Source organism: Varroa destructor, unplaced genomic scaffold (assembly GCF_002443255.2).
Source record: "Varroa destructor unplaced genomic scaffold, Vdes_3.0 BEIS01000006.1, whole genome shotgun sequence".
Lineage (NCBI taxonomy): Eukaryota > Metazoa > Arthropoda > Arachnida > Mesostigmata > Varroidae > Varroa > Varroa destructor.
Window position 1 is genome coordinate 18636734 of NW_019211459.1, and position 22923 is coordinate 18659656.

The window sequence follows — 22923 nt, forward strand, 5'->3', positions numbered from 1 at the left end:
ATCGTAGCCGTTGTTATTGATATTGATATTGCTGCTCCTGATGACGATGACGGCGCTGGTGATTTTTTGTTGTTGCAACTGCGGTCAGTGGCGCTACGGAACGAGGCTAATGAGCCATCGGCCATCACTACTGACCCATCACCCTAACAGTAGTAAACAGCAGAAAAAGGGACTGATTCGGCCGACGCCCAAACAGATCTGATATTCTAAGCAACAACATCGTCGTCGTTATCATCATCATCGTCGTCGTCATCATCCCCGTCGTCGTCGTCGTCGTCAACAACAACCTTATTGCCGCTCTGCTGGCTCACTAGCCACTCCGCCTGCCTGGGGGGAAACGAGCAGGGAAATAGCCATCAGTAGCTCCGGTCAGAGACTTGGCGATGATTCGGTCCCAGGCCCCGGTTTCAGCTTTGGCCCGATATCGTCTTGCCTCGGGGCCCGAGAGACAAACGAAACGGAAGCAGCACCACCAGGGCCAGTTTGACATCGTGTTGTTGAGCTGAAAACGTCGTTGTGTTGTAACGATAAAATGGGGTTACGCAGCTTTGACATTGCAAATAACAGTATGATGTATATCGGCTCGACAGGAGTCGCACAGAACAACATGGCCAACTGGTATATGCGGGTCAAATAAATGCTTAGAGAAGCGATCAGCGTACCCAAAATAAATATATCAGTATAAGACCCACGGCAGCAGAAACGACAATATAAACAAAATTTAGATGCGACCGATGACGCATTTTTAAGGTACTGTACGTTTACTAGTGGAAACCATTAGATCGATGGGTAGTGATTCAAGGACGAGATACACATGTCTTTGGGTTAATCTTTCTTGCCGATATAATTGCTGGCCGTTATTATATTCTTATCGTGGCAAATAGAAGTGACGTGGTAAAGGACAAGCCAAACCGGCGTTGCCTACGAGGTTTAGCAAATGTATAAAGACTAGAATAGGATAGCCTATGTGAGACGCGAGTATTTACTAACTAGCCTAGCAACTGAGTCTGAGAGTCAGCTGCGGATAAAAATGTATATACTGTTCGTCCATACCTACGACATTGTTTCCTAGGATAAAGGTAACATTTTACGACTGCAAAAGACTAAGCAGCACCCGGCCGTTCCTCGCTAAGACCTCCATCTGACTAGTCATCGAAGTGAACCATTGACCAAGTCGAGTTGAACGAAGTTTCTCAATTCTGTTCGGGTTGGCCTTGTCCCGCGGATTGCAACCGGATTTGTGACCATGTGGAGAGGGCGGACGGATATTTGGAACCGTGTTGGGCCACGAGGCCCTTGTTCCTCAGTCTCTATCTTTTACCGTATTGGGATGGCTATGAAGCCTGAGTTCAGATGCGACAGCTAAGCGGATCGAGCAGTGAAGTGCAGAATTTTCCTTTTCTCATTCGTCTTTCGATGACGCGCTCTGATCTCGTCTGCGGCCGCCGGAACCGGCACGGTCTGGCATCGCGCCTCTTTCTTCGGTCGCGTCTGCTTCCTTCATTTTCGTTGCGGTCGGTCACTTCGTGTCGTTTTCTCTGATTTTTCCCCTGCCGTTGATTGTTTCATATTGGTGGGGTGCACCACTCAACTCTCGACGTTGGCAGAGTGGGTCGCGCGACGCGCTGAAAATTGAGTAAGTCTTAAATTTCTCCGATCTTCCGGAGCAGAATGACTGGGGAGACGATACTAAAAAGAGCCGCGACTGTACGTGTTTGCTCCGGCATTTGGAGCTGTACTGTGAAGATCAGCCTGTGCGTGTGCGTGTGTACATGGCGGATTGAAACCACGTTGAATTTTTTGTATGGACGAATGAAAAGTTAACTCAATCTTTTTCTCGATTCTGGCTTCAGTGGCGATATTTTTGTGACGAAAGAAATAGCTTCTCGGATTTTAGTTTCTAACCGTTATCGGAATTAATCTCATCTCGATTGAGCGAAAAAAAGTGATGGGATGATGAGGGGACGCCGAAGTGATGCTGCAAACTAAAATTCAAAATGAATCGGCTATGAAATACGTTGCAGTTTTGTTGCGTACGCCGCTGTCCGATGAGGAACCAACGTTGGATTTCGATGACGAAGTCGAACAACATCGGTACTGTGATAAGATGATTCCCCAAGTTACATTGGCTATCGTTGTTGTTGGTGGCGTTGTCGTCGTCGCCTTAACAAAGAGAAGCCATCATAAAATGGCTAAGAAAGAAAAATAACTATAGGGGGACATGACCACCTACGCTATGACAGTCGACAATTGACCGCGCACGCCATCGGGCCACGATCGATAGCTTGGGGCTATGGAAGTAGCGGTAACCCCCTTGTCAACGTAGAACGGTGGTGTCCGTTTACGATAAAGACTAAAAAAATGTTAACAAGGTTTTTGATGCTGATGGTAGTAATAACGCTCGAAATAGCAAGCTCCAGATATCGTGCTGATGATGATGCACAAAGGGGAATAAAAGTGCTGTAACAATCGTTGATAATAAAAAAAAATCAAGAAAAAAAAAGAGGAAACCCATAAGATATCGTCTACGATGTATGCCAATCAGCTGTTCTTTTTGCTTACCGCTTTTTAGAAGGATATAACAATTCTTCGTGGAGGCGATAACAATTAGAGAGCAACAAGCGCTCACCGAAGTATCTGATCAGTGTCCGAGAGTCTGTGGGGTGCGAGAGGCCGAATGGGTGAACAAGTGAGTGATATTGAAATAGAGTCGTATTTGACAGCTGCTGCTGCAGCTTCGATTGCACCGGCCAGTTGGTACAGATGTAGCCAGCTGTTTTTGTTGACACTTGCGTGGGCGGGAGCTGATCCTCCTTCGGAAAGGGCTGAAGATATAAGGCAAGGCTTTTCAATTCACTTCGACTCGTTCAACAGCATCGGCTGGGTCGCATGAATGGGCCGCAAAGAGTGACAAATTAAACACCACCAATAGAAACATGTGCCCAGTGGCCAACCCGCAGCGTCCATTTCAGAATCCGTCTTATTCGCTCTCTTACCCCCCCCCCCCCCCCCCCCAGGCCTCCTTTGTTTCTTCAGTCTTTGGCTTCAGCCTCATCTTCGTCTGGTTTTCTGTGTTCTACTTTACATTCTTTTTTCGTGCCTTGATACGCGCGTACCACCGATGCGCCGCCACAGCCGAAATCCAACCAAACGCAGCGAAGTAACGCAAACATCGTTCCTCTCTAATCTCGATGACGCAAAATTGAAGCGCATTTTACACCGATCGGCGCCGGCCAGCAGTCGCCGCTGATTTAAGCGTCGAGTGGACAAAGCTATACATATGCACACAAATACGCGCATAGTCAGCACGCGGGATACGAAGTGCACACACGTAACTAAAACCACACGTAGATTTACGCACGCTACGATAGCGCAGACGTATGCACTAGTGTATATGGACACTCACCGCTGAAGACGACGACGGAAACAACGCGCATCGGAACAGAAACGGGGACTGAGGGGACCGAACGAAGGACTAATCTGTCCTGGACCATGTGGCTGCTTATTTTTTTCCATCATTGTAGCGGCGCGCTGATTGTTGTCGATAACCCCAGCTGCTCCAACAGTCGGTGGTGCCACCATTATTAACACGATACGCCGCCGTCGGCGCCACAGCCACGACGACGAAGACGACAAGAAGTGTCCACATCGTCATGGCGTTTACTCAACCGCCGATGACCTGTCGTTTGCAAAAGACAAATCGATGGACAGCACAGCGTTGTGGCGTCATGTGAAGGCGAAAAAACGAAGGGATTAGCAAATCAAGTACTATACAGAGAAATGGAACAAAAATATAAGCAACAGACGGACAAGCAGACAGACAAGCGAAGGAAAGGGTCATCATCACTGAAGTAACAGGCCGGCCAGATGGCGCACAAAGCCAACCGAGTGGATCACTGTACAAACCGCATTGATAGCAAGTACATAGAGAGGGTGACTCCGGTGACAATTGCGGTAGCGGCGCATAAAAAATGATAGCCTGGACAAATCACTGCTATACAAAGCGAGAGAGAGAGCTTATGATAGCTGCATATACCAGTCTTTTATGGTGAATAGTGTTGCTGTAAAATAACGCGAGTTGGTCTTTCGATGCTCAATCGATTGATTCGATGCAGGCGGGCTCGGGCATACCGTCGCTTTCTCGGTAGTTACAGTCAATGGCGTGCAACTATTATATAAAATCAATCTATCACTATTAAAAAGAGTAAGCTAATTGTACTTCGTGAATGACTAATATATATATATATATATGTTGCATTGTACACATAAACAAGCGTCAGTCTAGGTACCCTCGTCGGAACCGCAACAACTTCCATGAATCTATGGTAAAAAATGGACAGATACGTGATTACATTGTTTCACTCGATATACTTTTGTATCATGTCTTTATGATACCTCTTTTTAGGCCTTATAAATAGCCCATGTACTACCTTGCGTAATTATCTAAACTCACACTTGTGTATCGAAGCATTGTTAAGCGATCGTTTTAGATCACTGGTTTCAATGGCACTCACAGTTTAACACATCTTAGGCCGTTAGCTATTTTATGCTGCCCTAATTTTCCATGACGCAATTATCTCAGTTTTTGTTTATGATTGTTTTTCTTTGAGAAATAATTTCGTAGAATTGGATACGAGGTATGGGGTAGTCTATGTAGCAGTGGCAGGAAAGCATGCAGAGAAGTCAATGAGGGGGGTACAGGGCTAAAAAACTATGTACATCGATATACGTTCAAGTGTTGAAAGCAACGGGAAATCGAGCTACCAACGTCAAGCGACTATCAATCAAATCAGCGAATGCGCCCAGCCCGTAACATAGTTGACAATTCAGCTAAATTAGTTTCGTATCGGCCATTTTTTCTTTTGAAAACAACGACAATAGTAGGTATCGTATTCAGCAGTAGCGCTACTTCGCAGCACTCGTTCGCATAGGTAAAAGCTGTCGGCAGACTTTCGCTTTTGCCAGTGTAGTCCATGTGTAACTTTACGTATTTGTATGTTTGTGCGTAATCATATCATTATTGCCTCTCCTAAAGAAGACAAACGGTAGAGCATGACTTCGTTCACGTATATCGCCGAAAAAATGCACGGGATATCGCCAATGAGTGTGGTCACATCTGCCAAAAGACGAAGCTGACAGATAAATCAGCTGAGCAAATTTCGGCTTGTGCTTGGAAGTCTACAAGCCATAATCAACAACTTCTGTAATTGAAAGCTGGAAAACGTCCTCGGGAAGAAGCTTCGTTCTTTTCGTTGGTTAAAAGCGTAAGAACTTAGTATAAACTAGAACTTTCCGGCAAGCAGTATAACGAGCCTCTGGCTAAAACGGATTACATTCGAGCCGGTTTATTCGTTGATTTGTTTATCTTGTTCGATTCCACGACGACAGTTTGCTATAACAGGAGCTTCATCTTCTGATATGGAAAAGCAGTGGCATCCGTTGAGATCGCGTCGTTCTGCTATTTCGTAGGCTATTGCCGTGGTTTCACTGTTTGATATAGGCCTTACGGTGCTGCAGATTTTTGTTGTCCTAGTCCGCTGCTGGCATCAGTGTTCGTATCATCGTTTAACCTATAATTCGATCTATCATAGACTCGATTCGCTCGAAGAAGATCAGCGAATAGTCACAGTCAGTGGTAACAATTATCGTAACGACATCTGCAACGAACGAACGAGCGAGCGGGGGAATATGCTGTTACGTGCTAAAGAAGATAGGCGTACATTAACAGACAGGAACATTATAGTGGTAACGTGCGTGCATGTGTGTTATGACTGGTCCTATTTTTGGTTTCATAAAATCAATAGAAACCGCGTTTTTACATCGTACATGAAGACATTTATCATCTTGGCTACAAACTAAACTGCTCGATCTGAAACGTAACAATCCTTTTCGCAAGATGAGTCTTCTTATTGAGTAAGTTTTGTCATTTTATATAACGAACACGCGTATTATTCATATTTGCAACGAGCGCTCGCTCTTCGGGCTTGTTTGAGCTTCGACGCTGAAAGGATAGCGCGCGACTGCAGCTGGGGGGTGCTTTTGAGAATGTAGTTGACTCATCGCGAAGATGCATTTCGTATGATGGATGAAAGCTTTATTTTCAGACGAAACAAACGTCGATTTGCTTTTGAAAACGACGCTCGTTGCTTAGTCTACAAATGTCGTCGTAGGCAGAAAGCTACACGAAAAATGTACCAGTAAGACAAAAGAAGGACCCAGAAGATGATACAGGTGAAGAAATAATTCTCTACGTACGAATTCTATATACACATGATCGCAATAGGAGAACAAAAAGCAAAAAGGAAAGCCGATTCCTCGTCCTTTTTTCACACATGGTTTCCCTTTTCATCGAACGATCGATTGATTGAGAGAGACGCCGTCACCCAAAGAGTTCTTATCATCATTGATCCATCATTGCAATTTGATTAGTATTAACGATTTGCTTAAATTTCCACAACCATCATGATCAGAGCGCTTTTGGTTATAGACAGTTGCCGCTGCCTGCAGCTATTATTTGGCCCACTCTAGTCGACGCAAGCGGGCGTTCATAGATATGCAAAACGATGGGGGTGGAAGAGACGGGAACTCTTCTGCGAGAGACGTGTGTCTAGATAAACAGACGGATATCTTATAAAGCATTAAGGGTCATCAGGGGTCAATACACCGCAAGTCGTCAGATATTCGATAGAAGTATGTAGCGTTACGTGGCTCCAGCAGCCTGCGCTGACGCCGGGCGTCGTGTCCCTTTGCAAATCCGCACTCATTTTCGTGTCTCTTCGACATGCCGCTAGTAGGCAAAATTTTTTCAGTAAGACAATCATGCTTTACCACACTACAGAAAGTCAGATTTTGATAAAATGTGTCAAACTTCTGCAGCGAATTCGCTATTCCTGGTCCTATTCTTGGCAGCATCGCAACACTTTTTTCTACACTGACGCCTTGCTCGTTAACGTCTGCTATCGCCCGATAACCCACTGATGTTCAGCACTGGAGATGTCCTTGCTGAGCTAGGTCCACCACTGGCTCCAAATTACAATAATGTCCACATATTAATTATTGTATTACTGCTTCTATCTACAGCACTTATTCGGTTTTTTTTTTTCTTTTTTTTTTTTTTTTTTTTAAGTAATCGACTCGGCATGTTTCGATTAGAAGCGCACAGGTCGCGTTGTTCCGGTCCTAATGAATAAACGAATAGATAATAAGCACAAGCTTTACATGGCCAGCACGATACCGATAAGGCAATTAAATAAAAAATTGGACTTACTAGATGGTGATGCTGTTCGATAAATTACTGTTTCTACAATATTTCACTGGCCTATATCGCAGTGGTGAGCCGACATGATGGGGCGACGGATCTTCCCGTTATAGATACAAAAATCTTGACTGATAGCAGATGACGTCACACGATCGCCCGTCGAGTTACGCCCGTTTGATCCGAAAAACGTGTACGTATATGGGCTATTACTGCAGCCGCTGCGGAACGTCAATAGGCCATGCGAATGCGTCTACAGCGCTTATTATGAGGATCTATTATGGCCTGCGAGAACTATCCCGAGCAAATCCGAGGAAATAGCAAAGAAAGGCAAGACTTTCGCTTTCATTTGCCTAGTGGGCATAAGTATTTTATCTAAACGCAATATATAATGGTAGACATCGATTTGTCTCCAACGCTCAGTAGTGCTAATACAGCAATTGTTGTGTGAGTGATGATGTCACCGGACCGCCATCCATAGCAAAATATAGAATAGAAAATAGCCAAAAGCTGTCCTAAATATTTTGTCCAAACTTTACTAAGCATTTTAGTTTTTTTTTTTCAAATATCCGGATCGAGTTATGAGAAATACTGCACAAAAATACGGAAGATCCAACATGTAACCAGCCAGGACCAATTACGTCCTGTATTCTGTACAAACAATGGGACAAAAAAAACAGCAAAGGTTATTTTGGAATGATTTTTCCTATTAAGTTCGTAACATGAATACGTATCTATGGAGGACACAACCAGTTCAATACTTTGAAGCTTCTCGATACGATGTAATCCATTTCATGCCTATACCAATTACTATATTGTAAGTTCCATACTAGGTGCCTTTTTTTTTTGGAGGTTAAGGGAAAATGCATTATGCAGACCGGACGTGGGCAGGGCATGACTGCCCTTTGTCCGGTACTGTGGGACTCTCACCCACTAAACCCTGGACCCCTTTATCAGCTTGGGAAACCATACTAGCTGCCTGTCATTACCTGACCATACAATTTATTTCATCTTACATTGTGCGCCTGTGACTACCCTGAAACTTGCAAAGCGTTGACCGCATCAACTAGACCATGTTCTACTAGTTTCTGCTCCAGTTCGAGTTGACAAATATTTTTGATGTCTTTTAAGAACACGAGGGCTGGATTAGCTCTGGGCCAACATACAATAAGCCGAAAGCAAAAATAAAGCTCATTGCTGGCCAAACGGCCTCTAGCGACAGTATACGGAGTAGATAGTTATTATTTAGGAGTTATAATTTCTTCATTGTTTGTTCTGCGTAGAAGTGGGAGCGCACCCCTGTTGGGCAAAGGCGATCGTCCCTTGCCTAGCCGCTATCCAGACAAATAGATAGCCTCTCTACTTTACATCGCGCACCTATATGCACTCATATAAGTCCATTAGATTTAGGTACCATCTAAATCAGTGGACGTTGTTTATCGATCTCGGCCACTTCTACAATTAGTATTTTAGTTAAATAATAATAAATTTACCGGCCAGTCGGTGGAGGGCAATCGTTTGCTCTTCAGTTGTTTCTTCAACTACGCAAAAAAATGGAATCGTATTGTTGTTATTACTCTTCCTATTATTATCATTGCAAATGCGTCTGTCTCCCGCCGTTCAGCGGCTACTCGTGACATTCTCTGGACGCCGTCGATGAATCACGTCGAACGGCCGAATAAGATAGGACAGATCACCGTACACTGGTAACGTCTAAGTGGACGGACGATACACAGAAGCAGAGCAACGTTCGAAGAATAACTAAGTTTATGTAACGCAGCTGATCGCTACAAACGCGTAGGTCAAAATGATCTTTTAAAACGCTGGAAAAAAAACGTACTGCCATCATCACATTTTTAGGAAGCGAAAATCGAGGCAATGGACGACTGCGAGAACGCAAACATGTTCTCTGTGTGGGCCTCTGTAGGTAATAACCGCACGAGCAGGATTTCATAGAATAAAATATATATATAAAATATTCATAATAATACTAATTGTCGTCCGGCAAATAGAGGTACAGTCGAGGTTGAGCTGGTCGTATTAATAGTAGTACAACGAAATATATCAAGAGACATTTTAATTGGAAAATTTCAATACAACGTCGCCGATGTGCGGCATACGCGACGAGAAAAGCTCTGTTCGATGCATACGTATATTCGTTCCGAGGACTCATCGGGGGTTGTTAGCGAGGCGGTGTAGATCACCCCTGCTAGATATGTACAGACGTTTCTTTTTTTATGAAATTATACTATGCTATTTTGGCTTTTTTCCTTCTTCTACTTTTCCGCGAGATGGAAGACGTCAAAGAGGACTAAATAGGGCCAATTAGAGTTATGATGTGATAATGATGACAAAACGTAATGCAGTAAACGCAGATCCGTGCTGCATTCGTGACTACGTCCTATTCGGTGCTGCTCGATAGTGGCGGGGTTCTGTAAAGCGCCATGTTGCTGCTATATAAATAAATTGGGATATTTTTGAAATAGTACAAGGAATAGTGTCTATGCTATGGCGGGATGTTCTTGATTTATCTTCTATAAATATAAACGGATGAGGCATTAAGCCTTTCTACGAATAGTTGTAATTACCATTTGTTAATTTTTATTTATATGTTTGCTTCATGACTTGAATGAGTGCGTTTTCCTTTATTCAGTACAATTTATACCACTCGTGCTGGGTCATCTACATAGTGAAAAAAGTTCGCGTTTTATTCACTGCTGGAACCTCATTGAAGTTTCGTGCCGTTCAGAAATTTCGAATAGTTCGAAAATAGTGCTAACCATAAGTGGAACTTCTAGCAACTTTGCTTCAGTTCTAGTCTGCACAGACAACAGCTATGACGGTCGTCACAGAAGCGGTCGTGGCTAACCTTGACCCCGTTGTCCAGTTGGTGATGTACCAGGTTTGCTTCTGTTATGTAAAACAATCACAAAATCATCTAAAAACGCTCAATATTATTATGTGTGCATTGTTAGCCATCGAGTTCGAGGCTTCGGTCGACTAGGCTTGAATGAATGAAGGACATAGAAACAGTTATACAAGACGTTTGACCTTCGTGCAGGAATCGCTCAAAAATACCTATTGAGAAATTCCAGTGTACATCCCTTGTCTAGGGATGCACATCCAGGCATACTTCTATTGTACATTTGTCTAACTGCAATTGTTAACTTGAGATGGCCTAAGCGATTCGAGTTATCATTAGTAGACATCGGCTTCTACTAGCGCTAGTGTACCATGAAGCTGCGATCTTCGATTTTTGCCCCAGATCATCGCGTGTTTACTTATTCCTATGGCAATTATGCTGTTATCGCTAATAGCAATGGTTTTCCTTGTCGTTATCGCTATCGTACCTCAGCGTAGAATTCCGAACGAAACCGAACGGATAATGCATTCATACATGGCGGCCTTTATTGGGTACCCATTTCGGCTATTTTTCCATCCGAAAGAGAATCGTCAAAACTAAAGTAGGTTCAACCTTCAGACATTTCGGATTTCTATCGGATTCGCTTGGCCCGTGAGTTAGCAAACGTCAACAATCGATGTGCGCTACCCTTTGCCAATACAGAAATAGACCATTTTCAGCCATTTTAGATTACATCGGTAACTCGGCCTGTGGCCAATTAACATTTGAACCGCCTGTGTACGGCCAGATTTTCCGATGGCGGTGACTGATCGAAGTTCTGTGCTGGAACAAGAATTTTCACCTAGCGAAATGTGGTATACGTGCCATGGTTTGCTATTCGTAAAAATCTAGCCGCTGAACCGAACGCTCGTTGAAGAGAGTCTACGAACCTAGGTTAGGTCGTAGGAAGCGTTTTGCTGTACGCTTGCTTGCTTGCTATGCCTTCCGTGGTGAACTTAGGGTACCAGGCAAACTGATCTAGCCAATGTACCTATTGGTGTTGAACTCAGACGAATTTAAAATCATCTTCATTACGCTGTAGCTATTTGTAATAATGTCGGTGCGGTAGGTTGCTGCATTTAACAAACCAAAATCAAGTTGTAAACGGAGAGCAATCCTCTCGATGTTTACCTTGTCATCAGCGACACATCTATGCAGCTACAATACCTCGATATCGTCTGTACCCCAACGATTCGGCCAGCACATCCGCTTCGAACAGTTCCATGGCTTTTGTAGCAGTTAGCGAAAACAGCCGGTGACAGTCCGGACGGAGTGGGGGAGAACGACAGCGACAACCCCGCCGGAGAATAACCCTCGAATAAACACACCAAAAAAAGTAGGGGTGTAAATCTAAGCTAAAAATGAATCGTGATTTTAGTCGGCGGTGAAAACTCGAGCTCGCTTCAACAATGAAACAAAGGACGCACTAGCTAGGACAAATTAGGGGACTGTGCAAAAAAAGGGCCACTTGTTAGCCTGTATAGGCATTTAGAGATGGTAGTAGGTAGATTTTTGAGGGTGAATTTTTGGGGGTGGTTTGCACAACCAATAGAATGCCTTTATAAGACCGCGTAGTGAAGTACCGAGCGCGAAATTCCATCACTGTTGTTACAACTATCGGTAGTAAATAGAGCATTTGCAACCAGCCATAGACCGGCTAGGTAGCTAACGGGATGCATCGTAACGATGTACACCATGCACTTGTCATCTTGATTTTGGCCTCACTTTGGCGTAATGATAAAATGTCCCATTCAAACGGGAAAATCAATTCAGGGATTCAATAGCAATTAATCTTATATGATTGGTCGGTATAAACATATGCCGTAAATATAATAATAAATAATATATAGTTCACTGTCAGCGTAATAGGAACCGGAATAGAAAAATGTTTTTGGCCTTACATCTGGTGAATCTGTGTAGATCATGTTTGATGATATTGCTCATCGTCACAATAAACGTTTTTTTCCTTATACCTCGGCCAGCTTGCTCTCTGTTTTTCCATACTTTCCCCGTATGAAACACTCTATAGGTTCGGTGAGGTTGTTTGCAGCTCCTGCTGAATGTAATTATTGCGAATTGATTTTGAAAATTCGTGGTACGCCGAAAACTTAGGTCATCCCAGGACGAACACCAATCAGACCATCAGCACCCATGGTTGGCCAAGAAATCGTCCTTTTCGATTTCCGTACTAGCAAATCGACCAAAGCATCCTGTACGGTATTTGACTCTGTCCTGGAAGCGGGGAGAGGAGAGGGGGTGAGGGGGGGGGGGGTAAACGATAGTACAGAAGTAAGTGGTGCCGCGTGTCCTACCGGGGTTTACTATACGACTCTGTGCAACGAAACGATGAAGGAGGGGGAGTCCTGCTGAACTGGCCTGGCCTGGCCGCTCTTGGGCTACCCATACCTCATTCACAACTCCGATGAACTCAAAGAAGCCCATCGGCCTCCCTAAAAACAAACGCTTGCGCCTGGCCGCTGTGAGTGCTCTCTCCGTATGTTCTAGGACAAAGCGGTCGGCGGCTATGGAGAGATGGAAGTGGACTAACCCCCTTCATGCTAGCGAGCAAGGCAGCTCTAGCAGTTCGTTGACTAAGCCGCTAATCTGAGAACTTTAATGCTCTTACAACTCACAACACTCTAGTCCTGGCGGGGCTAGGGTAGAATAGGAGCGAGGCGTAGAGGCTCGCGTGTCGTTGTCGTCGTCGAAGAACCGTGCGCGTTTGTAGCCAAAAATGTGCTGTCTATCGCGCGCGCCGCGTTCACAGCAGATAAAAATGTTTCTGCATTTGGAGATGATCGTTCGAGCAAAAGAAGCAGTAGTTTGTTCGCGCTGTTGACGGTAAATGACACTGAACAAGCGAACGAGAAGGCTTTGACGAGGCAGTACAATTTTTCGGCATAATTATCTTGGGTGTGCTTGGTCAAACTGCCTAGGCCGGTATATAACTGTTTGCCTTCTGGTCATGGAGAATCCCGCTAACATTTCGCTTAGCATATACCTCTTAAGCTAAGGTGATCGGGCCTTCTTCGCATTGATACATTATACAGTGATACAAATATACGTATCACATTTATTAGTAACAACATTTATTAAGTAACTACACCTGTATTGAACTGACGAGATTAGTATTTGCGGGTGTGAAGACTTTTTGTGGAAAAGTTATAAATTACCATTGCTATAATAAAATCGTACACGAAACGACGCTCCTTCAATACGTAATTAAGTTGATACTTGAATTATCTCTTCATATGTGTGGGACGCCACCGACAGCTTCTGTCCCATATTATTGATTATTATAACGTTGAGTACCGGTCGGAGGTTCGACACTGCCATCATTGAGCTGGTCAGCTGTAGCTTACTACAGGTGCATATTAATTGTCGGCGTCGAAGGGGCTCGTAGACCACAAGGCGGAACGACGAGGGATATATTCAGTATTCCACTCTCATTAAGTATAATTATGAAATTACAACAACTGGCCGCTGTGTTCATTGAACGGCATCATTTTCATCTGAGGACAACGGTACGATCAGCGTCCGCCAACCATTTTACTCGCATCGGATACTCGTCGACGGAATCGCTAGGGGACCTATCGACGGCTTCGACTCATTGTGGCCGTCGATCTCGAGAACCCTTCTTGAGTTTATCGATGCGCTTTCGCATGTACGCTATATCTTCATCGTTTTAAATGATGAAATGCTGATCTCTGGGTGATTATCGATTCCATCAGAAGTAATTACACTGACAAAATCAACGGCGCGACCAAAGCAGGAGGTGTCTCTGCAGCGCTAAAGCATAACAGAATGGGGTAGAACAGTGCCAGCGACGGCGAAAATAATGATAACGAACATCTCAACGAAAAAAATTACCAAATCCTCAAATCTATTCTCCCCCCCCCAGCCCCCCTTTTCCCAGATAATTCTATGTGACGATCTACAACTATGGACGGATCCGTCTTCTGACAAAGTGTATCCCTGGGCCATCCACCCGAACCATCGAGCTGGGACAGGATATGTAGTATTTAATATTTTCTATCTCGAATTTATTCGATCAGCACTTTCATTGATAGGAACAACGACGGTAATGGCGTCTACCAGAATAATCTGGGTAACGGTAACTTGTTCAGGAGACGAGCGGTAGGTGAACGGCGTCAAATGAACGATAAATCTCGGATTAAAAGTCAGCAGTTCTGAACAAGATAATCCACCTACGTGAGGTATTGTTATTAGTGACGATGCTTCTTTTGCCGGTGGTTGACATTCGTCACATCGTTCGCTCTAATCTGAAACAAGGACCCTCGTTCCTTAACGTCATGAGGACCACCAACAGCTTCTAATAGAGATATAGCTTTTCAAGCAGTTTCCATGGAACATTTCCGCTCAAAATTATCCTACGGTAGAACAGTCACCCAATTAAATTATCAGTAAACCCGAAAAATCACAGGTCAGATATAATAAACGAGAATAGTTTACATTTTTGCCAATACCTTCCGCGATTGTTCCAGTGTCGAGTTTTGTTTCTCCGCGTATATTGACCTATAAAATATAACTATCCCGCTAGCAACTTATTAGGGAAACATTCAGGGGGTACTGTCTTCTTCAAGTCTTCTATTGGTATTCCCTTTAAAATATGATTCTTATTTGCCATCCCGTTCCCCAGTTGTTTCTGCTTCTGCTGCAGCTGGTTTCTTCTTTCAGTCGTCATCATCCAATGAAACTAGTCGCGGGGGGTAGTTTCCTCCATCTGCATATATCTATCCTCGCTTCATCTATCCGTCGTACTTAAAACCTCCAGTCTTGAGTCTGTTGTACGGCGGCTCGACTGGTCGACTGATTTCCGATTGTTCAGGTTGAATAAAACTTTGGAGGGAGCGCTGAAAGAAAAGTGGCGAGAAGAGAATTGAGTCGCGGCTTCGGCTATTGGCGGAGATCTGCCGGAGAGAGTCGTGCGTTCGTACCTGTTTCTTCGGAGGGATTTGACGGCGCCATGCCCAGAAAATTTTGACTATTTCCTTTATTCTCGCATAGCCCCATGCGCGCATCAAAGTGTCGATGGAGCACTGTTCTTGCAGAGCAATGAAAAATAAAGAAACATCAGGCAATCGTATTTTGTGCTTCTCGACGTGAATCTCGCTTACTTTGCGCCCTCTCTCCGACTAGTTTTAATCTGGATGTCAAACGTGTATGCGTGTGTGTGTATCTGCTATCGCCCTTGTGGACGGAACACGACTGGCTTTTGCCTCCTTATAGTGGAGTTTAACCGACGGCACAGACAGTAAGTGGTAGCGGTCGACTCCCTGCCGGCGCCGCCGACGCCGCGCCCATCATCAAGGGCGAAGCCAGAATTGGCATAAGGCAAAGCAAACCCCCTTTAAGACCCAGAGCTAGAGGGGGGAAATGTGCAAGCAAGCTAGGAGAAGAACCATGGCGGGATCGCTATTGGAGGAAATTCTGGGACCTCAAAAACTACCGGGCTACGACCAAGTTCGAAAACGAAAAAAAAAAAAATTGAAAAAGAAAAGACGACGAAGCAGAAAGAAAAGAAAACGAGGGCCAATGCTAGTAGCCGTAGTCATCGTCATCGTCATGATAGGAGTAGTTGTGGAGGAGCCCGACACATGATGGCTCACCCACGAGCTAGCTAGCCCCTGAGTGCTAAGAAGGTGGCGAAATTAATTAAAATCGCGAGAGAGCAAACGAAGAAGGCGGAGTGAGCAGTAGCAAGCAAAGGCCAAGAGAAAGAAAGAAGGACGGGCAAATCAAAAGGGGTCAGGGGCTGAAAGTGAGTAGTATAGAACGGGAGAAAACGAAGCAGTGGAACGGAGAAAAGGGCCGTTTGTAAGAACAGACGCACGAAAGGCCAGCCCAACGATGGTTGTGACCCCTTAGCTTTCCTTTAGTTCCTGCCCTTTCTACGTAAGGAATTCTTAGCACCACGATACGACAATTCCCCTCGTTCCATCCCCCGGGTAAAAATGGGATACCAGATTCCCGCTTTAGCAAGTACATGCGACTGTGGAACAGCAAAGTATTATGGCGTTGATTTCTGTTTGTTAGGATTGACGTTAACGTGCCTTTCCTGATGATGAAGTATTATCAGAAATTGGGGTCGTCCCGATAGTAGTCGTATAAAAGCGACTTCTTTCTTCCTTTCATAAACTTCGACGAACCTAACTAGCCTATCGAAACCCCCTCAGGACGTGCTAAGCTAACAGTATGGCGGCAGTTGGGAAAGAAATGCCAAACTGGCAAGAAGCGAGACTGAAGAAATGTAAGATCTGCATATAAGTTAGCCCGCGTTTTCCAATCTATCTTTCTATATATTTATCTATATTTCTTGCTTCCTCCACCGCTTCGTTGGTCCCTGTTTTCCGCACAGTGGTCGGCAGTTTGGGCAGCTGTACTGACTGAATCCGCTGCTAAGAGCGGCTTCAATTCTTCCTAACGAAGAAGGGACGGCGGACACTAGTACTGCGATGACTATGAAGTTGCGAAAGCTTGAAAGCCAGCTACAGTCGCAGCAGAATTTCCTTTCCTTTTTCACCCTTCCTTTTTCGTTTTTAGACGGCCTCGTAGAGATCGGACTCAACGAGCTGGAGGACGAAACTTGCGTGGAACGGTACATGCTGGAGCCCACGAAAAATGGGGAAGAAGAGACGACCACTAGTGAGATATTGAAATGAGCAGCTCTCAGCCTGCTGAGATGGATGTCGGATCTGCTGTGGAGCCTGGCCGGAAGGACAGTGCTCAACGAAAGAAGATGAAGAATTAAAGGGAAAAAGACAAAGTCCAAAAAGAAAAAAGCTGCCGTTGACTTCGGCGAGTAGGGGCATGAAGCGTTTCGAACATGAGGAATTTGAGCCGCGAAACGACCTGCCTCGAATTGAAGGTTTGGACATACATTCATTTGCTCCATCTCCTCCCCCGTAGTGGTCGTTTCGCCCTACCGTATCGGCGCCTTTCTTTCAGCCCGACTCAGTCGACCTCAATCTTCTGTGGGACCTTATTTCCATTTTTTCTTTTTCGGTCTACAGTTTTGTAGATCCAGAAGTACTACTAAGTATATATATATATATATATGCCTTGTACCATTGGGTCTAACAAGCCAAGCTTAAAACAAGGTAAAATAAGGCTTAAAGGATGCTCTGCTCAAATTACAATGGGAACATACGGAATTGATCTATTATTGCGGTATACGGTTGCTACGATGGATCGGTTCATTCTATATAACACGCAAATCAGGCTCTCTATTGACTCCCGTTGGAGGTAACAAAGATAGAGAATCGAAACCGGACGAACATTTTTACCGACTTCCACTAGGTATATCTTTATTAGCGTGAGCTCATTCAAACTTTTGTTTTGACTTATAGTCATATTGCTGTCTGTCATATTTTTAGATTAAATTCTTCCAACTCTAACGCTAAATAACGAAATCACCCATTTCATCATATTTTACACCAGATTTTTCTTATACAATACAAGTGAACAATTTTAAAAAGTCACATAACAGGACACCTACGGCCTTATTATGAAAAAAAAAAAAAAAAAAGGTTCTCTACGGTTCACTAGATTCGCGATAATGGACAAAAAAGTGATAAAAGTAGGGACGCTCACTAAGGCCATGAAATGGCTATGCTGGCTGTCAGCAGCACAAGAATACATTGTAAGGGTTTGAACTTGAGAATTGAGCATGGAGAGTTAGTGAGCGAGTAAAGGGAATGGCCGCCGCCGCCTAAAATGAAATGGTCAAGGAATCGGAGCAGCAACGTCCGAGTGTGGCAGAGAACGAACGAGAGTCGAAGATATAGGTACGAAGAAAAAAGGCCTTTGGATTAAACTCCACATGGTGTAATTAAGTCGGGCAGAGCAGAACAGAACCACGACTACTGCCGGTCAGAAAAGGACAGTGAGAGAGGCGCTGGTCGACAGCGTCGTTGCTCCCAGGCAGCGTACCCCCGACTCCCATACACAGACACACACACGCCACGAGGGAAAAATGGGGTGAATCATTCCTTGTCCGCCAAATCGAGCAGCCGGAGTATTGCACTGCTGGCTTCCAAATTCTCCCTATTTCTTGAACCAGTACTTCCCCGTCCCGCCGCACTGCTCCTCAATTTCCCGATCTTTCAGCTATGCCAGTATCCGGCCACCCTACAGATGCCCCCCCTTTTTCAAGCGACCTCTCCTTCGTTCAGCTCTTATTTTCAACCCGTTCAATCCTAGCAAACTCCGCCGGCTTCCCGAAGCTGGGGTAGTATGAAAGCCCGTCCGACCAAGCAGGATTTGAGGAGGCTCTCGATAGGACGACCTGCGCGGCGAGTTCATTTTATTCTCGTCGTGTCATCGTTTCGCCTTTTTCGACGCTACGAAAAGGGAGAAAGGGTGAAAAAAGATGGCTGCTAGGAGCTCACTGCCCGATCTATCTCTTCGTCGCGTGTACGCACTTTACCTAGAGACCTAAGCGCAGTCGTGGCTGTGCGTGGCCATGTTTGCTCTTTGGCGTGCTGCTGTGTATGTGTGCATGGAATCAGCGCAGTATTCTTCCCGTTCGATTTGCGCATGTTGCAGCCCGAACGGGCACATGAAGACTGTTTCAGATTTGATGTTCGGAGAAAAAACGACCCAATACCGGTTAACGGAACAGTGAACGCATTGGCAGTTTCTTGCTGGCATTATTGTACATATCTCTAATAGTAAGTAATCGTGCTACAAGGAGAAATCGTTCATTTTGACAGCTGCATTGGCCAGACAGATACTAGAACCATGCTGGCACCAAACTTCAGCTTATGACAACTATAGGTTCCTGACACAGGAGTTCTACATGAAACAGACAAATATATGATTGAATTGGCTGAATAGGTGACAAGTCTCTCGTGTGACAAAAACAGAACGCTAGTTTTTTTTTTTCAGTTTCGAAAGAGCAAAAATAGTTGATCTTGGAAGTCCTAGTTCACATATTGCGCTTTTTACGTTTTCTACCGACGCTTATAAATGTCCCTTACATGAACACATCTACTGTTTATGCTGTATCGTCCGGAGCGTTTATCGAGTACAAATACGCGCAAAGCCCTTTACCCCAGATTACTAATCAGCAATATCCTATGCCGGCCAAATTGCATGCACACTGTTAGTTATATATATTTGCTGCGTATTCCATACCTTAAATTTTGGCGGTCACAAAGTTTCTCGCGGCACAGTTACGTACGGTGATTTCTTTTGGCGTCACCGCAACGCTCAGAGTTTGAGCAAAAAGTATCCCTGTTCGAGACAACGGCTAATAAGTTTTACGTGCGCAAAACGTGTTCGCTTATTATTAGTTTTAATATTTTTCGAAGTTGTTCTAGGTTCGTCTCTTTCACAAAGCGTCCACAAGGTTCACTAAAACGATGTTGCTTGATATTGGCGACTCGAAACCCAAACAGCACATTAAATCCACTAAGTGTCACAATGGTAGTCCCTCTGATTCAGTTTATTAGTTTTTTTTTGCGTAGAAACGTTTTTCCGTGTCACGCGCATTCACTCTGCACCTGCTCATTCAATCACCTGAACATGCACATCGGCTATGTCACAGCCGCTACCTTTGTCTTCCGATTTTTCCACAGTAGATCACTACAGAAGTCCTTTGAGCGATCTTCGTCCTTCGTTACTATTAGGACAATTGTGGTCGTCATTGATATTCGCCTGCTGGCCTAGGCATGCACGCTGCATGAGCACTTGTTTGTCAAATTAATCAAGACAGCTGCCGCCCACGCATCGTGCACTGTTGTCCAGATCGGTCGTGATGTCAGGTTGTTGTTGTCGTTATCATTGCACGACAGGTTAGTTACTGCTGATGACGCTGTCCATAGTAGCCGTTGTTATTACGCGGACAAATAAGATATTACCGTCTTCCGAGAACCGCAACGCTGCCATAGACGATTGTGATTAGCTGTTGGTCGGATACGATATCGTCAACGCAAATTTATCTCTCACACATACACAGACACACACACGCGCACACACACACACACACCCACCCACACATACACACACAGTCAGTCACGCAAGGTTTTCTGCATATCTGCTAACTATTTGGCAGCGCAAATAATGTTAAGGTGACAATTCACGGAAGCTGTGTTCTGCCAGAGTTTAGGCTGTTGCTAACTGTCCTCAAACAATATGCTGATGTTATTCACAGAATTTTTGATTCTAGGTCCTTTTACTCATTCCCGTTAACCGCTGTTTGTCCAGAAGGGTATTGGACGTGCACCAATTGATGGTCGACTACGTTTTGTTTGCTGACACCGACGAAGCAGGCTCCGTGCGCAGTTGATTTTTGCAGTTAGCTTTTGCCCAACGGTGATGCGACGCTCACCTGGCGGCAAAGAGCCTGCTTGAAAGCGCGTCGCTGCGCTTTCGTCAAGCGAATATTGAAAAGTGTGCGCGGAAAAAATTGTAGTCGAAAAACCCGGCCAATAGCAATGGTTCTCCAGTTGGACGTCGCCCTCTCCCCTTCCCACCCATTGCCCTTTCCACACCTCCTCTCCAGTGCTTGCAGGCCCCGCCTTTGGCTGGGCGGCGCTTTCAGTCAGGTGCCAGCACCCGCGCGTGGCAGATGTCGTCAGGAGACGCGTGCAAGTCTGCGTCGTCTACTAAAACTGATTAGAGGAACGCGATGCTTCGAAATACGCCGTGCTGGGTTCGGAAATCCGGACGTGAGCATTGTTGTTAGATTCCTCTACTGTGTCCACACTAAGGTGTTATCGCTGCGCGTGACCTAGAATGAATCTTTATTCAGTTGTAGGTTTGGGGCACACGTACGTAGAATTCAGAGTTATCAGTCAGAAAATAGCGCATTTCTGCCTGCTAAAAAACCATCGAGTACATTTCGATGCTAAATGCCCCTAAGATGTGTTTGAGAAGGAAAAAGAGGTTTGCTTCGAAGCTCCAGAAGCGATGGTTGGCTTAAAATCAAAGAAAGAGATCGAAGTCTGCCGTGGTGCGGGACAGATGTTCGATACGAGAATAGGCGCAAGCTTTATTTACGAACAAACTAGAGGAAAATGTAATACACATATTCGAGATGATGGAGACAAAAACTTTTTGTGAGTCCTATTTTGTTGTCGATGTTCTGCTTTGCCGAACTTCGCCGGCGAAAAAACGAAGTATACCATTCTTTTTGAAAGAATTAAAGTTTTCTATATTTAGACCGTCCTGAAATTGAACAGTAACTAATGTATTAAGCAAGCGTTGTCGAAAACAAAAACGGAGTAGACTTATCACTGTCTATCGAATGTAGTCTGCGTTTTTAATCTTTTCTCACTGTAAATCCGGTTCGCTGAAGTGCACGAACCCCGTGACGAGTTTTCATGTTATTAATATAGCTAACCAGCAAGCGTGAATGTTCGGTTCGTTTGCCGATGGCAACCATCGGTACGTTCAAAACGATCTTTGTTCGAATGGCGACAGTTACTGATGATATAATTATCAAGGTTTAGATAAATGGTAAACACTAACTATTCAATAATTGTAGGTAACCTAATATTTACCTGTATGGAATACAAATTTCCTGATATAGAAGTAGCATTCATCAAGAAAAGTATCTACTTGTACGCAGCTGCGGTACGACAACTCGGGGAGCTGTCATTTCCAACGACGCCATACAAATGGCTTACACGGAAGGCGATGTTTAGGGGCTCGTTTGATAAGTTTCTCATGTCTGGATTGATCTGTCGAATTGAATAACAGCGTACATTTGTCGAGGCATGATTCTGTTCAGCACACCATACGTCGTTTTAAAATATGGCTATCCGTTTACAAGTACCGCACATTTCCATAGAGTATAACTGCAGCGCAAGTAAACATCGCATCTAACCGAGAAAAATTCTCGAGAATATATATCGCTTTATGTTTTACGAAACAATAGCGATGCCGAGTGGTCGACTGGAGGGACGCATACACCATGTTAAACGCGCTTTGCCCCGCCTTGACAAGTCATTTCTAACTCGAGTCGTACCGCAAAGAAGATATATATAGAATATAATAGATAAAGAAAGAGATAAAAGCAAAGCCCATTTATGACCCGTTGCAGATCAAATTCTAAAGCGACGCTGCAAATGCCCGTACTTTTGGGCGGGAACAATAGCTTCCCACGTCACCTGTGAACGGATCGAGTTAGTGATGGGCCTCGTTTTAAGCCCTGCTGGCCTCATACAATACACCAAGATGCTAGACTAAGAGAAGTAAGTACGGCCGATCTCTAAGTAGCTGGCGGGTCGTGGAAGTTGACAGACTGCTTGAATAACTCGCGGTAACCACAAAATTATGTCATTGAAATAGATATTGGCGCTCTTTGTTGAGTTTAAGCGTACTTCGATCTCCTATACTGAATCTAAATTCTTGCCCTCAGACTGCTTCACGATCAGTTAGCGTCTGTCGTGTCCAACGATACAATTCTACACATTTCAGAGTTACCAGCTTGAATAGTTTCCAGTGGATACATGAAATACATTTCTAAGACGATTCTTCAATTTAGTAAATTCAGGCAAACCTGTCTGTATGTGTCTGCACGCGTGAGCACGACGCGATTATGAAGGACCCACTGTGAAATAAAACTCGGCCCACTATTTTTAAAAGGTCTGTTTATTCCGTTGTGATTGTTTACTTTTATGGCTATGTATTGAATAACCTATTTGGGTGTAATTACGCTAGGCGCGAAGATGACGCCCGTGGAATCCGTCGAACAGAAGATCTTTCAGTTATCATTTCTATACAGATTGATTCTGTC

At 44.5% G+C, this 22923-nt stretch overlaps 1 protein-coding gene across 3 annotated transcripts in view; it reads right to left on the reverse strand.

The window, feature by feature from the left end:
* Positions 1-20555, reverse strand: part of LOC111253100 (zinc finger protein castor homolog 1-like) — a 118051-nt gene extending 97496 nt beyond the window's left edge. For all 3 annotated transcript variants that reach the window (XM_022812030.2, XM_022812032.2, XM_086992351.1), the window contains exon 1: positions 19317-20555. The gene's annotated coding sequence lies outside the window, so the exon portion shown is untranslated. The remainder of the gene's footprint in view (positions 1-19316) is intronic.
* Between the last annotated feature and the right edge of the window lie 2368 nt (positions 20556-22923).